This window comes from Mauremys mutica, unplaced genomic scaffold, assembly GCF_020497125.1.
Source record: "Mauremys mutica isolate MM-2020 ecotype Southern unplaced genomic scaffold, ASM2049712v1 Super-Scaffold_100214, whole genome shotgun sequence".
In the NCBI taxonomy this organism is placed as follows: Eukaryota; Metazoa; Chordata; order Testudines; family Geoemydidae; genus Mauremys; species Mauremys mutica.
Window position 1 is genome coordinate 18,073 of NW_025423289.1, and position 15,547 is coordinate 33,619.

Sequence of the window (15,547 nt, forward strand, 5' to 3'; positions counted from 1 at the left end):
TACCCCAGGGGGTTCTGATTCCCTGCGAAAAGATGTGTCTGGCAGCCGGCGGGGAACTGTCTTCTCTGCCCCCTCTTTGGGCGCTGAGAAGCTTTTTCTGAGAAACAGCACCTCCTCCTGGTGGGAGAATCCTAAATTCCACCCTCCCACCCAGGTTTCTCTGAGCAGCTGCTAGATGAACCCCACTTCTCTGGTCTAGACACCAGCATCTAACCAGCCTTGGAACGGGCCCTGTTTGCTAGCTGGAGAGCTAAGGAACCAGGAAAGAAGGCAAATGTCAGGAAACGAATCTCAGCACGCAAAGAAACTTCCTTCGCTCTTCTTTTGCACTGTCTGTGCCTTTGCAAGCCCTTGAGGCCTAGCCCGACTAGCTCAGTCGGTAGAGCATGAGACTCTTAATCTCAGGGTCGTGGGTTCGAGCCCCACGTTGGGCGTTTGATCTTGCACTCCTCGACATCACTCTCTCCCTTAGAGTCTCAGAGCATAACGGAATCCACTCTTTGTCCTCTCAACCAGCTGAGGCGGTCTCGGACCTTTAGTACATCATGAAGACAAGACACATTGACAATTCCATGGTCCTAAGAGAGTTGATTCTCTTCTAGCCCAGCCAAGAGAGGGAAAAAATAACCTTTCAGAAGCTGATTGCCCCCCACCCCTGAGCAGCCATCTAGAGCTTCTCTACTTATTTCTATATCTTCGCCAGCGCTCAGTAGTTGAGATAACTGCTTCTTTCTCAAATCCTCCACCAGCCCTCTTCATTGGGATGGAGATTGCTTAAGGCTGATGATTCCACCACATCTTATTCATCCCTCGTACATTTCTGTAAGCCCATGGAGAGTAAAACAAGATAGCAATAAAACTGTTTTAAAAAAAAAAGACGTGGCCTCAATGTATAACAATACTGGAAATTGTTTTAATATGTTTTCTGTTTCTTTTTCATATCAGTGCTAAAAATAGGAAGGGAACCGTAAGGAAACGAAAAGCTCAGCGCTTGTGTTAACCTCCTTTGAAGACGAACGAATGGCCTCAGTTGGACAGAAAGTAGGCCTAGAAAGTTATGCCCAACCCCCCAAATGTCATCTTCCTGGTGGTCTAGTGGTTAGAATATGGTGCTTTCACCGCCACGGCCCGGGTTCGATTCCCGGTCAGGGAGTTACCCTCTTCAACAAAAGTCTACTTTGCCTTCCTCGCTTGGAGTTCAACCGAAAGAATGCAACTTCCTGGCCTCCTTCAGAATGCTTGGAAACTCTTTGGAGGCCATGGGGAAAGCAAAGCTTACAACTACTACAATATGGCTATCTGCCCCTTAAAGCCCAGCCTCTGCACCCTTTTACACAAATACACTTACTAGTGCAAACAATTTAGTTTTTCCTTCTTACCGAGCCTAACCTAAATTAGAACAACATTACACTTTGACCCAAGATCTTTTTCTTTTCTTTTCACTTTTCTTGGTAAAACCAAACCAAACCAAACAATCATTTTGGGTCCACCAAAATATTTCACTAAATATAATATTCATCCAAAAACCTTTCACCCAGCGCTATATACAAGTTGTGGAAGCCAATTAATAATTAACAAGGATTTGAAGAGATCTTAATGAATGTTAGTTAGTTAGTTAGCATGAGTTAGGCTAGCTGTGACCCTAATGATGTGAGATTTGTAGAAGCAAGATAATGTAAGACAGAGTGAACTGTGTGAAAGTTATTATGACCTTGCAATATGCAGTCTTGTTTTTCTTAGGAGTGAGACAAATAAGATAGCAGAAAAGCTTATGTATAAACAAAATGTATTTGTTGCTTTTTACTGTCTGTATTATTGCTAGAAATTGTCTGTAACAAAGGTATAAAGGCTTGATGTAATTGTTTACCAGTTGAGAGACCTGTCCGGGACTGGGGTGACCCTGTGTCCTATGGCACTCTCTCCCTCCATTGTAATTACTGGAGAAATAATAAAGTATTTGATTTTGCTGCACCCAAACAAAAAGCGAGAACTAAGTTTTTCTCCGACAATTTGGGGGCTCGTCCAGGATGGCAACGCCCACGGACCCACAGACGGCTACTACGGATCATTCCCCTTCGAACCCCATGGCGCCACATTAGAGGTATGAGACCTTTTGAAATCTCTATTGGGGTTTCGGAGTAGGTCTGTCCGTGAGGACGTCTGTCTCTGTTGGGCTCACGCCATCTGAACTTATTGACTGTGCAGCAGGATCAAATGCAAAGTGGTATTGGGGAGAGGCCCCAATAAGGTTAGTTTATAGCAGTACTGGGAACTGCTGAGTTGGCCAAGGTAAATGCATAGGTAAATGCATAAGGTAATGCATAGGTAAATGCATTAGAATGCACCAGTGCTGAGGGGTTTTTACCACCTCAAGAGGGGTTGTCATACCGCCTCATGGTATTGGTCCGGACCAGGTAAAGATGCATCGTGGTTAAAAAAAAATAATAATAAATAAATAAAAATTTAAAAGATAAAAAGGTTAAAAAAGGGTTAAAAAAAAAAGAGGCCTTGGTGTGTGTGCGTGTGTACACCAGTGTGAGTGATCGTTATCGGAAGACGCCCAGAGTACCCTGTGAAGCGGAAGCTCATGATCAGGACTGCTCTAACGCAAGCCCGGTAACTAGTGGATCTTTAGGAGATCCGACCCACGGTGGGCTGACTCAGCCTGGCATAGTCCGGCGAGGAAGCTGCCTGGGTCTAGGAGTGTGTGAACCCATCTTCCCTCCCCTTTCCCTTCTGTGTGGGCTACTGACAATCTGATCATCTCACTGGATGCAATTAGAGTAAGCGGCGCCGTCTCCCAGAGACTAGCCGATGCTCTTTGCTGAAGGGAGGTGTAGGAGAGTCGTAATCTTCCTTGTGAGTCTCTCCTGTGTGAGTACCCTGTAGGGAGAGATCCTTAGTTTCTGAGCCGCTGGCGCGGACAGGGCACCCTCTCTGTGTGTGTAAGTGGAAAATGGGTAAGGGACAGTCTAAATATTCCACCTTACCCCCTAAGGGTACCCCAGCATATTACATGTACGTACATTATGGTCCTAAAACCTGCAGGTATTTAGCGAATTGAAATCTTCACACGCGTGAAAATTCATTTAAACCAGGGGTCTCAAACTCAAATGACCCCGAGGGCCGGATGAGGACTAGTGCATTGGCCCGAGGGCCGCATCACTGACACGCCCCCTTGCTGCCCCTGGCCCCACCCCCAATCCACCCCTTCCATGAGGCCCCGCCCCTGCCCTGTCTCTTCTCCACCTCCTCCCCTAAGCGCGCGGCTCCCCGCTCCTCCCCCTCCATCCCTCCTGGAAAGTGCTAAGCGCCACCAACAGCTGTTTGGCGGCTTGGCGGCGGGAAGCGCCTGGAGGTAGGCAGAAAAAAAAATGAAGAGTAATATAGTAGTATAGTATTAAAATATAGTATGCTATTAAAAGTCAATTTATTAACTTTTTTATTAACGTCTTTAACTGTAATGTGAAACGTCAGTGCTAATTTTGACAGTCATTTCATTTTTGGCCACTTAGCTGGCAGCGTTGTGCATCAACCAGAGCATCAATATTAGGTTTGATATCCTGAGACGAAACCAATCTTATTGTTGCTTGCAAATGTTCATCAGTGAGCCTTGACCTTAACACAGATTTGTTAATCTTCATGGAAGAGAAAAACTGTTCACATATATATGTACTTCCAAACATTGCCATTATCCTTGCAGAAGCAGAGAATAACATGGGAAATCTTTCTTGTGAAAGAAACCTGTAGAATTCTGGAATTCCAACATCTGTATACTTCTGCTTCAAAATCGTGTCACACTGAAGCTCCACTAACTCCATCTGCATTTCCTCTGCAACATTGTCAATTTCAACAGCAAATGGTGTGGAAAAAAGTTGAAAATGTGGTTCAAGTGCCTTGAAATCTTTAAACCGCACATCAAACTGTTTGTGTAAGTTAGAAATGATCTCTGCATATTCTTTCAAGGATTTGGGTTCAACTTTTCGTAAGGAATTCAGAGTTGAGAAATGGACCAAATTGCCAGCAGTCAGCTGTTTCCCCCATAAAGTAAGCTTGACTTTGAATGACTTAATACTGTCATACATCTGTGTTATCACCTGTTTTCTACCCTGAAGTTTCAAGTTCAGTGCATTCAGGTGATCAGTTACATCTGTTAGAAAAGCAAGGTTGCAGATAAAAGTGGAATCAGCAAGCTGTGGAACCTCCTTGTTTTTCATTTTCATGAAGCAATCAATCTCCTCTTTAAGTGCAAAAAAACGCTTCAAAACATTTCCACGACTCAGCCATCTAACTTGAGTGTGATACAGAACTTCCCCATATTCACTGTCCATACTTGCTAGAAAAGAAGTGAACTGTCTGTGATTCAGCCCTCGTGCACGTATAAAATTAACAGTTTTAACAACTACATCCATAACTTCTTTCATATGTAGACTTTTACTACACAGGGCTTCTTGGTGCAAAATACAATGTATACTGGTGAAGCTAATTCCTGGTATATTGAGGCTGTTCAGTTTGGTCTTCAATAATCCAACCACACCAATGTTTTCAGAGCACATTGATGGCGCACCGTCCGTAGCCAAAGATACGAGTTTGTTCCATGGCAGCGCAGCTTTTTCAATGCACTCTTCCAATCCTTGAAATATGTCACGTCCCGTTGTGGTACCCTTCAGTGGCATTAAGTCTAGCAATTCTTCAGTTATATTCAAATTGCAGACCACACCTCTAATGAACACTGCACACTGTGCGGTATCTGATACATCTGTACTCTCATCAAGAGCAATTGAAAATACTTCAAAGTCTTTTGCCATTTGAATCAATTGTTTTTGCACATTATCAGCTAAATCCGTTATCCTGCAGGCAACTGTATTTGCAGACAAGCTTATGCCTTCAAAAACTTTCTTCCTATCAGGACATAAAATTTCACTGGCCTTCATAAGACATTCTTTTATGAATAAGCCTTCTGTAAAAGGTCGCGATGATTTAGCTATCATTTTGCGTATCACAAAACTTGCTCTTACTGAATCTTCGCTAGACTTGTTAATCCCTGAAAATAAATTTCCTTGCTTGGCAAGTGCTGCTTTAAGTTGCTGAACTTTTTCCTCTCGGATTTTTCCGGTGAATGCATCATATTTTTCACGGTGCATCGTGTCATAGTGCCAACGCACGTTATACTCCTTGGGAACAGCAATCGTTTGCTGACAAATAAGGCATTGAATTTTATCTTTTACCTCTGTGAAAAAATATAAATTCTCCCATTTGTCTTGGAAAACTCTCTTTTCTTCCATGAGTGTTCTTTTTTTTTGACGAAGTCATTTCCAAGCAGTTTTAATAAATATATACAGTCAGTAATGCACCTCACTCAAAGGACAAAACACGCACTTAGATTTACTGCCTAAGGCTCTGGGAGGGAGTTTGGGTCGGGGAGGGGGTCTGGAGTGCAGGCTCTGTGCTCGGTGCAGGCTCCAGGCTGCGGCAGGGGGTGGGGGTGCAGGCTTTGGGACGGAGTTTGGGGATAGGAGGGGGTGCAGGGGTGAGGGCTGTGGGGCTGAGGGTGAGGGGTTTGAGGCATTGGAGAGGCTCGGGGCATTGGAGAGTCTCAGGACTAGGGGGGAAGGGCAGCGTGCCCTGGCCTAGTGCAGGGGGGCGCTAGGACCCTGCAGCAGCAGGTGATGCCGGAAGCCGGCATAGCGGAGGAGTGGAGTCAGCGTGAGCTCCGGGGCGGTGAGGGGGCAGCAAGTGGGGGCCGGGAGACACTGGGGGGAGGCACGTGGGGGCGGCAGGTGGGGCCAGGGGAGAGACCCGGCCCCAAACATTGGGGAGCAGCGCGCGGGGAGCTTAGGCACAGAAAATAACTCGGGGAGGGGGGCGGGGGTGAGGGGAGTTTGGTGGCGACAGGAAATAACTGGGGGAGCTCCGCGGGCCGCAGGGAAGAGCTCCGCGGGCCGCATGCAGCCCGCGGGCCGCATGTTTGAGACCCCTGATTTAAACAATGCCCATTAGAAGGTACCTTCAATCTAGATAAGATCATATATCTCAGAGGAGCTTTTAATCACCAAAGAAAAGCCTCTGACACAGTGTGAGCAATTTGTCTAGGAACGGGTTAATTTGAAATTCACCTTAGCCCTGAGATAAAGGAGAAGTTGTTTTGTGTTCAAGGTCAAGAATCAGTGCGGACTATGCTAAGTGCAAAGAAAAACTGCTTTCAGCCCCAGCTGCTTGTGGAAAATAGAGACAGAGGCAAACCAAAGGCAGTACAAGTTACAGAATTGGAATTATATTTGCAAAGCTTAACTTTCCAGTGAGACATGTGTGAGTATTAAAGTGGCTTAAGGCTTGGGGCATTCATATTTTTCCTGTGTGAGGTGGGAGCATTCCCAACACTCTCCATTGTTGTTTTATTATTTTAAATGAAGCTTTAAAATTTGATTATATGCTCTGTCAGTCTGATCACCTGACATGAGGGATAAATTAGTAACAGGAATTTGTCATAGTTTGGTGAGCAATTATGTATGGGGGAGCCCTGCAGAATTTCCACCATCTATCTGTTTTACCCTTGTTATTTTATGTTTGCTTTGTTTGGTATTGTTGGTGTTATATGATAAGGATTGCATGATTATAGGTGAGCCCTAATAGAATAAGGAAACACTATTTAGTTTTGGTTCTGTTCTGTTTAACCGGTTACTGTTGTTTTTCTGCTCTGTTCATTTGGGCGTTGGGTGTGTGAGCGGAACTGAACTTCTCATTCGTAATTCCTCAGAGTGGAAGCCATGTGTGCGATGAAGCTCTGAGGTTGTATTGAGATCTTTCTGTCCCACCCCCTGTAACGGACAATGTAATAGAAGTAGAAAAATCTGGCTTAGACTGTAATTCTCTCTATTCTCTGTGTAATTTTCTTTTCTGTTTAAGTGTCAGCATACAAATGGGTGGGTCTCTGGGTAGACCCCCTAAAGTGGTTTGGATTATGTGTTAAGTAAATGGCCTTTACCCAATGGCCATGTATTTTTGCCCAGGTAGCAACCCTTACTAGGGAGGACTCGGGTAGTCTTGTGAGTAGAAATGTTTTGGGGTATAGACCAGAAGGGTGGGGGCTAGTTGAGAAGCTCACCATCCTAGCTAAACTGGTAGAGGAGCAAATTAGTGCCCCTGGAAGGGACGGTTCCGCGAGAAAAAGCAGAATCGGGCCCAGGTGGGCAGGCAACAGACAAAGAGATTGGAAAACAGGTTGGAAACTTTTGAGGGTGTAGTGGAAAGAAGGAGTAAGTGAATATAAGCATGAGGATTTCAAATACTCAGGAGGATATTTGGAATGGTGATTTGAGTTGATAAAAGTGACTGTTGGGAGACAAGCAAGTGATTTTTAAGGAAAGTGAAAAGTTGACTCTGTAGTTGCTGGAGGGAACAGCAGTTGAACTTTGTAAAGATGCTAAAGAAAAGTTTTTGGTGTCTTTGAAATGTTTGTGGATAAATTCAGGCAAAGAAATTATTAGATTGCAATCGTTTGGCTATGAACAATTTTGTTAAATCAGTTGAAGAATGTATACAGTGCTATGTAATGAAAATTTTATTAGGCTCTAAAGGCACTATAAGTGGTGATGTTTTCTTTCAGTGTTTAAACGCAGGAGTTAAAAGTCAAAAAAAAGCAAGCCAGAAAGCATCTGTGTTAATGCAAATTAACTAACTGATAAGGTAGAGGCCGCTGAACCAGGGCTGTCTAAGAAACACATACGAGAAAATATGGGGTAATTCCTCTGTTTTGCCTAGAATCAGCAAGAGTATTTGTATATTTTAAGTATTTAACTGCCCAGAAGGGGTGGACCTCTGTTTTTGTCTTTCGGATAATCAAAGAAAACTAATGCCAGCTGCACAGCATTCAACGTACCATGATTTACTGGCACAGTCACAAAATTATGTTGTGTGTTCTATGTTCTGTCTTGTGGTGTTTGTCTCGTGGCCAGAATTGTTGTGTTTAATATTTTCATGAGATGGTCTGATTTGAACTCAAGCGGAAGTGTTGGATTGAAATGCAGATACTTGTTTTGTTCAACTTAGAATACAAAGTGTTTGGTTACATCAAACAAATGTGATATACTAAAGTCTAATACATTTTCTTAAGTACGAGAAGGAAACTACATTGGCCGAATCTTTTAATTGAGAATTGTTGTTAAAATTTGCATACTGACAGTCTTTGGAAGCAAGGACACGAAAAGTTAACCCACTCCCCATATTGTACAAGGGATCCTTTGGCTACCTCAGACTTTTAGCCAGAGGGCTGGGGATGGTGGAATGCTATTGGACTAGAGGTTATATTAAGTGAACTTCTCAAAGTGGGTGTGCTTGTTCTGGCTTGTTGTTCCAAAGTTTTGTAATAAGGTTATTTTAGTGAAAGGGTATATGTGGCATACATTGAATAATAAGACTAATGTACTGTATAACAGTAATGTTTATGTGTTCATGGTATAAAAGAAGGTGTATAATTAAAGAGTAAAAGTTTCCTTTGTAGGTTAAATGAAAAAAAAAAAGCCATGGAGGGAGAAAAAGAGAATAGGTAACATGCGCTGGCCCCAGTCAAGGACACCGCTCACGGCTAAGACTTGGCTGACTACCAAGGAAAGGGGGGGATGGTTGCTGCAGTTAAACGAGATTGGTGTGCAGCGGGCAGCCCACCCTCCTCCTTGGGGACCTTTTGTAAATATTCAGATTGATTTTATTTCAATGTCTAAATGTTGTGGTTATGGATATGTATTAGTTTTAGTTGATGTATTTACCAATTGGGTTGAAGCTTTTCCCTGCAGGAAAGCAGATGCCAGGACTGTTGTGAAACTTCTGCTTAAGGATTTTGTACCACGTTTTGGCATCCCTGTGAGTATCAACAGTGATCGTGGAACTCACTTTACTGGACAGATTGTAAAGGAGTTATGTGCAGCTTTGCAGATCCAACGAAACCTTCACTGCCCTCATCACCCACAATCTGCTGGGACAGTGGAACGCCAGAACGGGATTTTAAAACATAAACTGGCCAAGATTTGTGCTGAAACAAACTTAAAGTGGCCGGATGCCCTTCCTTTGGCACTGATGAGTATGAGAGCCATTCCCAATCGAACGACTGGACTCAGCCCTCATGAAATTTTTACAGGACACCCAATGCTGACTACCAACTGCACCCCCACTAACCCCAGCTCAGATGGACATTCATTTGATGGATGACATAATGCTTAAGTATTGTCAGACACTAATGAAATATGTTAAGTCTTTTATACACAGGTGAAGGAAGCACTAACGAAGGATCCTGTGCAACCTTGCCACTCGTTGGAACCAGGAGACTGGGTCTACATAAAGATCCATCAACGAAAGACTGCTTTGGCTCCATGCTGGAAAGGCCCTTTCCAAGTCCTGTTGACTACCAACACTGCTGTGCAGTGCCAAAGACTGACTGCTTGGACCCAGGATTCTCACTGCAAAAAGACCCCTCCACATCAGAAGAATTTTCCTACTGATAATTAGCCTATTCTTTCTTCTAGTTCCACTGTGCTTCTGGACAGCAGGAAAAAGGACAAGGTGACGTGCTCGTAACCTCTCCCTTGTCCACTGACAGACCTACTGTGCCTTGGAACTTTTCTAGAAAAAGCAAAACCATTACAGGGTGATGTCCTGGTAATCTCCCCTGTAGGATGCTGAACCACGACTGCTTCAGGAAAGAAGAAGAAACACTCACTCCACTGACATTGCCAAAGTCCAGGAATTCCTGACTAAAAAGGACATTAAGAACTGACCCTGGTGAAGAAACAAAGAATTACACACTGGCAGGAAGAAATTTGTGGGACCCATGCTTGGGAATGTGGTAGTAATTGGATTTTGGGGTTTATTCTACAGGCTGCGCCCTGTGTTCTGGATAAATCCTTCAGTATGTATTGCCCTCCCTAATTGGATTTTAAATGACATTGCCCTTATCCAGTTTTCAAATCACTTCTACATACCCAGATTGCTCACAAGGGGCTGCCATTAGATTAGCACAACAAACAGCCTGGGTTATTTCCTCTGGACATAAAGGGAATTGACCAGATCCCTGTGGGCTGGGGCCAATAGTGTAGTAGCCATTTGGACTATTCTTAAAGGCCAAGAACATGATAAGAAATTGGGCCAACTAGAAAAGGCCACTAGTCTTATTCTTGACACTCAGCTATTTTAAGTACAGGCTGGAGTTGGTGAGTTACATGTCATTTCCACCCTTAGTTCTATGACCCAAAAGTTACTGACAGAGATGGTATTGAATATCACTGAGGCTGGGAAGGCATTGCAGTGGGATCTAGACCAGACTTGGCCCACTGCCCTTACAGACACATCAGGAGTACCATCTGATCTGTGGTCATGGAAACATACTTGGACACTTTCTGGATGGCAGTGTGAACATTTACAGTGCTCCTCCAAGCATATGGACCAGTTAGGATGGGTGTGGGCTCCCACATACCGAATCCTGCTGGGTCCATGGGGAGGATGCATGTGGGACTGTAATTATTTACCGAGACATCTGGGAAATTAGACCACCTGGTATACCTAACTGATTTCTAGACAGTACCCCTAGAATAACACCTGACATTTTGGATAAGAATAGAGAGTCAATGGACATTTTGGCCGTTAGAACCACCACAGCTCAGTGTATCTATAAACTGAAGCCAGGGGAAGTTGTCACTGTTTATGACAATATTTGCTGGGAGGGTAGAGGTCAAGGAACTACCCTGACAGGACGCCCACTTTTTCAAGCTAATGATAGCTGTGTGTACGTTAATGCCACCACATTACAAGATATACATATTAATCTTACCACTGCTGCAGGCAATCATATCATTTACTGGCCTGCAGATAGAATGTTGCAAATAGCTCTTAGATTTCAGGTATATTTTAATTGGACTAGAGTAGTGCCTGATCGGTTTCAAAATTTGCTTTCATTGTTACCAGAGGTTTAAAGAATCTCTGAATTGCAAGGGCAAATTCACATGCGTCAGAATATATATCAAGCTGAAAAGAATGCCTTTCATACAGCTTATAGAGTGTTTACTTTATGTACTAAGTATGATGTTTTGTGCTTTGTAAGCAAAATTGTACAACAGCCCCATTATATTATTCCTATGGGAATGTTATTGTTTGTAGTGTTGTTAGTTAGCTTAGGATTATGTTATTGTTGTTGTTGAAAAAAACGTAATAATAGCAATACCTTTCATGTTCATGCTAATCATGCTTTGTCATTACATCCAATCAAAACCCCTAAGGTTGAAACATCTGATGTAGAATCTGAAATCCACGAATTAATGCAAATAGAGATTTGAAAATATTTGTTGTACTAGAAGTACAAAAGGGGGGAGTGTGGAAGCAGGGAAAGAATTAATAAGGATTTGAAGGGGATTTTAATGCATGTCAGTCAGTTAGCAAGAGTCAGGCCATACTGTAACCCTAATGACGTGAGACTTGTAGAAGCAAGGATAGTGCGAGGCGAGAGGACAAGAACTGTGTACAAAATTATTACGACCTTGCAACAGTCTAACCAAATATGCAGGCTTGCTCTTTTTTGGAGTGAGACAAATAAGATAGCAGAAAGGCTTATTATAAACAAAATGTATTTGTTGCTTTTTACCGTCTGTATTATTGCTAGAAATTGTCTGTAACAAAGGTATAAATGCTTGCTGTAATTGTTTACCAGTTGAGAGACCTGTCCGGGACTGGGGCGACCCTGTGTCCTATGGCACTTTCTCCCACCATTGTAATTACTGGAGAAATAATAAAGTATTTGATTTTGCTGCACCCAAACAAAAAGCGAGAACTGAGTTTTTCTCCGACAGGGTAGAAGAGAAAGCAAGTGAAGCTGACTTCGAGTGGTGGTGCCCCTGGGCGGAGTGGTCCTCCTGCTCCTTCCTGTCGGAGGGGTGGGCTTGGGGGGTCTGGCTGTGGGCGGTGGGAGGATGGTGTCCAGGGAAGTCCCAAAGGTCACCCTGCGCCGGCGGAGTGTGAAGCCTCTCCCCTAGGTTGGGGTGCCGAGGATTAAGCCTTCCTCTGTGGCTTGGGCTGGGGAGCGTGATCCGGCGTCGGGTACATTTGGGTAGAGCTGGCGGCCGGCAAGAATTCGGGCCATCAGGTCAACCCCCTGTGGACAATGGGGGCGAGCCTGCAGGCCTGCGATTTTGGCTTTGCGGGCGGGCAGCTCAAGCCTGGCCTCCTATGAGCCTGGAAGGCAGCCGGCCGGGCTCACCCGTCTCCAAGTTCCTTTCAGGCAGCAGGTGGAGCGAGGAGCCCAGGGAGGGGAGCCCAAGGAGGTGTCAGGAGCTTGGTCCTGCCCGGCGCCTGCGCCCAGCAGGGCTCTTGCCCGCTCCCGGCCCACCTGGTTTTGGCCTCTGCCACCCCTAGCATTCAGCCAAAAGAGCAGAAGCCACCCTCTCCCTCCCGGAGTAGCCAGCATGGGGCTTGAACCCATGACCTTGGTGTTGTTAGCACCACGCTCTAACCAGCTGAGCTAGCTGGCCAACAGCAAGACCTGCCTTGCCTGACCCTTTTGGAAGGAGTCACTGGCTGGCGCGGGGAACGATGTGGCCTCCGTTATCGAATGGATGGATCGAGACGCCCCCTGCCAAGGTAGGGGAATTAGCTCAAGTGGTAGAGCGCTCGCTTTGCATGCGAGAGGCAGCGGAATCAATGCCCGCATTCTCCAGCGGCAAGGCAGCCCCAGGACCTTCTCTTGCCCTTCTTTTAGAAGCCATGGACAGTCAGCCGGCTCAGCTCCTCCAGTGGCCTCCATCCCTCTCCCCGCTTGGCCTCCCAAAAAGCCAGCCCTTGCGGAGCACAAAGCTCTTCCTCCCCGGCCCTTCTCCCCCTTGCGCTGACTGGGAGGCTGGAGACAGCTGGGGGAAGTTAGCTCAAATGGAAGAGCATGGGAGAAGTAGTCAGACCCAGACACACATTCTCCAGCCTGCTCTGCTCTGCTTTGCTCTGCTGGGCTGGGCTCTAGTGGGGGACCTGCACCTTTCTTTCTGAGCTCTCACTGGAGCACAATCCCTTTCCTCCTCCCTCCCTGCTAGTCTACGCCAAGCTCATTGTCCGGGAGGGAGAGCCACTCAAATACAGAATTACTCACATCCCAGGGGTCCATGAAGGGAATGAGGAGATGGGCGGGGTGGCACGTGATACCAGCTCAGCTGAGACCGTGAGACCTCGCAGCCTCCTGATCTCAGGCAGCATGGCAGCCGTGGAGTAGAGCAGAGCACGCAGACAGCTTGGAGACAGCCAAAGCGGGGAAGGGCTGCGTTGGTTTGGAAGAGGGAGTCGGTGGCTGTCTATCCTGGCGGAGGCAGGGTCGTTTTGCTGTATGCTGGGCCAGGGGCCAGGGAGCCTGCTAGAGTTGCTGAGCTGGGCCTGCTCCTGGCTTTGCTTGGGTTAGAGGAAAGTGGTGAAGATAGGAACGGCCCTCCTGGGTGAGACCGATGGTCCATCTAGGCCACTATCCCGTCTTCTGACAGTAACCAATGCCAGGCGCTTCAGAGGCAATGGCCAGAGCAGGCAATCATCAAGTGATCTATCCCTGCGTTGTCGTCTGAAGTTTGGTGCTTGTTTCAGGGGCTAACTCTCAGCCCAGACACACTCCAGGGAGGGAGCGTTGGTGTTTGTGCCGAGGAGCGTGGCTGGGACTCGGACCCCCTTCCCCAGCTCTGGTTAGCACGCCCCCCCCCTCCATTTCAGGCTGTGTTCTGCTTAAGGCCACAGAGCCCTTGCCGTTTTTTGCCCGGTGCCTGAGAGTCAGGCCAGCTGCAGGGAATTAGCTCAAGTGGCAGAGCTCTCACCTTGCATGCGAGAGGTAGTGGGGGGCGATGCCCGCATTCTCCGAGCCTGTCGACTAAGGGCTCCTGATGAGCGTGGTGGACGGGAGAGTCGGCCATCTGACTTTTGGCCTTGCTGCCCGTAGCGGTACGGCCGAAAATTCAAAAGCCACCCTCCCCAGGCCCACAGCCACCCAGGGGCTCCTCTGCACCATCTTGCCTGAGCCGGTGGAAGTGGAGCCTGGAACTGAGCTGATGCGCTGAGGGTTATTTGCACTGCGCGCTTCACATGGAGGTTAAAACACGGGGCACAGATCTTTGAGCACAACCCTCATCCTGAGGAATGGTGGCGGGGGCTGCATAAAGAGAGACTGGCTCTCCCTGGCGGGGCTGCAGCGGCTCTTCACAGGGGCAGTCCCACTGCCCAATTGGTACCAGAGTTTTGAAAGCCTCCTTTCCTGGCCTGGCTCCCCTCTCTTTAGGGGGAACTGGTGGCCCCAAACTTCCCAGAAACCATCATAGCGAGGCCAACCTGAGCACAGACACCTGCTCAGCACCCCGGGGTGCAGCCCTGAACTCCGGCAATCAGCTACGCTCAGCTGCCCACCCAACAAGCGTTACACGCAGGAGCCTTCATGCCCCGCGTGTTCAGGTCCTTCCCAGCGCCAGCTTTAAACTCCGCTGCTCAGTTCTAAGCTTTGGCCACACGGGGGCAGCCTGGAGCTCAGCCAACGCCTCCGGTTCCTGGTTGCGTTTCCCGCTCCTCGTGGCAGGTTCACACCCCGCAAGCAGATCTCTGAATAGGAGCCGAACGGTTCCCCAAATCCAGCGCTTTAGCAGCAGCTTTGCTAGGAAAGTGCTGACGTCCCCAAGTAAAGTAAGAGCCAGAGCGCTGTGTCCAGGATCCTCTATTGGGCCCCTCACCGTGGTGTCTGTCAGGCACAAGGAGAAACCAGGGAAATGTTTTCATGGTGTTTAAGGGCAGAAGGGGCCATTAGCTCAGCTAGTCTGACCCCCGAATAACACAGAATTACACCATGACACACATTGATCCCACAGACCTTAGATAGATCAAAGCGTTTCAGCTCAGGAAGGAGGCTAAACTGGGTGCCAGAGGCAGCGAACAAGGGGCCCCCAAGGCAATGGCAGGGAGCTGACGAGGTGAAATATGCCCAGATGATCCCAGCAGGCGACCCACCCCCATGCCACAGAGGTGGGAGTCCCTGATCCTCCTGCCCTTATGAATCTCTGGTGGTAAGTGGGTCCCCCCAGTTCCCCAGATAAGAATCCTCCATGTGATTTCCCTGGCTTCACCTCCAAATAAGAACATTGTGTGGAGGGAGTGGGAGGAAGGTTGTCTGGCAGATCTGTAAAGGGGGACTGTGTCTCCCTGTCTGGCCCAGGCTCCTGGGAGGAAGTGATCTCAGTGTGTCTGGCTGTCTCCATTCCTCCCACCCATAAGAATCCCTGGTGTGTGGGTGCACCCTAGACCATTAAGGATCTCTGGGGGAGTGGGTGTCTCTCTCCCCCTAGTCAGGATCTCTGGGACGTGCCTGTATAAAAAGAGACTTTGACGCACCCAGGCTGGGCTGCCATCATGGAACAGACCAGGTCCTTCTGTGGAGGGTTTGCGTTCCTCCAAAGCCGTGATCTCAGTGTGTGTGGGTGTCCCTGTCCCTTCAACCCTTAACAATCTCTGGTGCGTGGGTGCGCTGGGCCCCATTACAATCCCCTCTGTCTTACCCCCCCAT

General features: G+C 47.1%; 3 non-coding genes across 3 annotated transcripts; 2 read left to right on the forward strand and 1 right to left on the reverse strand.

Annotated features, from left to right (window-relative positions):
• Positions 1–361: 361 nt before the first annotated feature.
• TRNAK-CUU lies at positions 362–434 on the forward strand. The gene has a single exon. It is a non-coding gene; the product is annotated as a tRNA-Lys (tRNA).
• A 647-nt stretch (positions 435–1,081) lies between these two features.
• Positions 1,082–1,153, forward strand: TRNAE-UUC. The gene has a single exon. It is a non-coding gene; the product is annotated as a tRNA-Glu (tRNA).
• An 11,282-nt stretch (positions 1,154–12,435) lies between these two features.
• Positions 12,436–12,509, reverse strand: TRNAV-AAC. Its single transcript has one exon. It is a non-coding gene; the product is annotated as a tRNA-Val (tRNA).
• Positions 12,510–15,547: the final 3,038 nt, after the last annotated feature.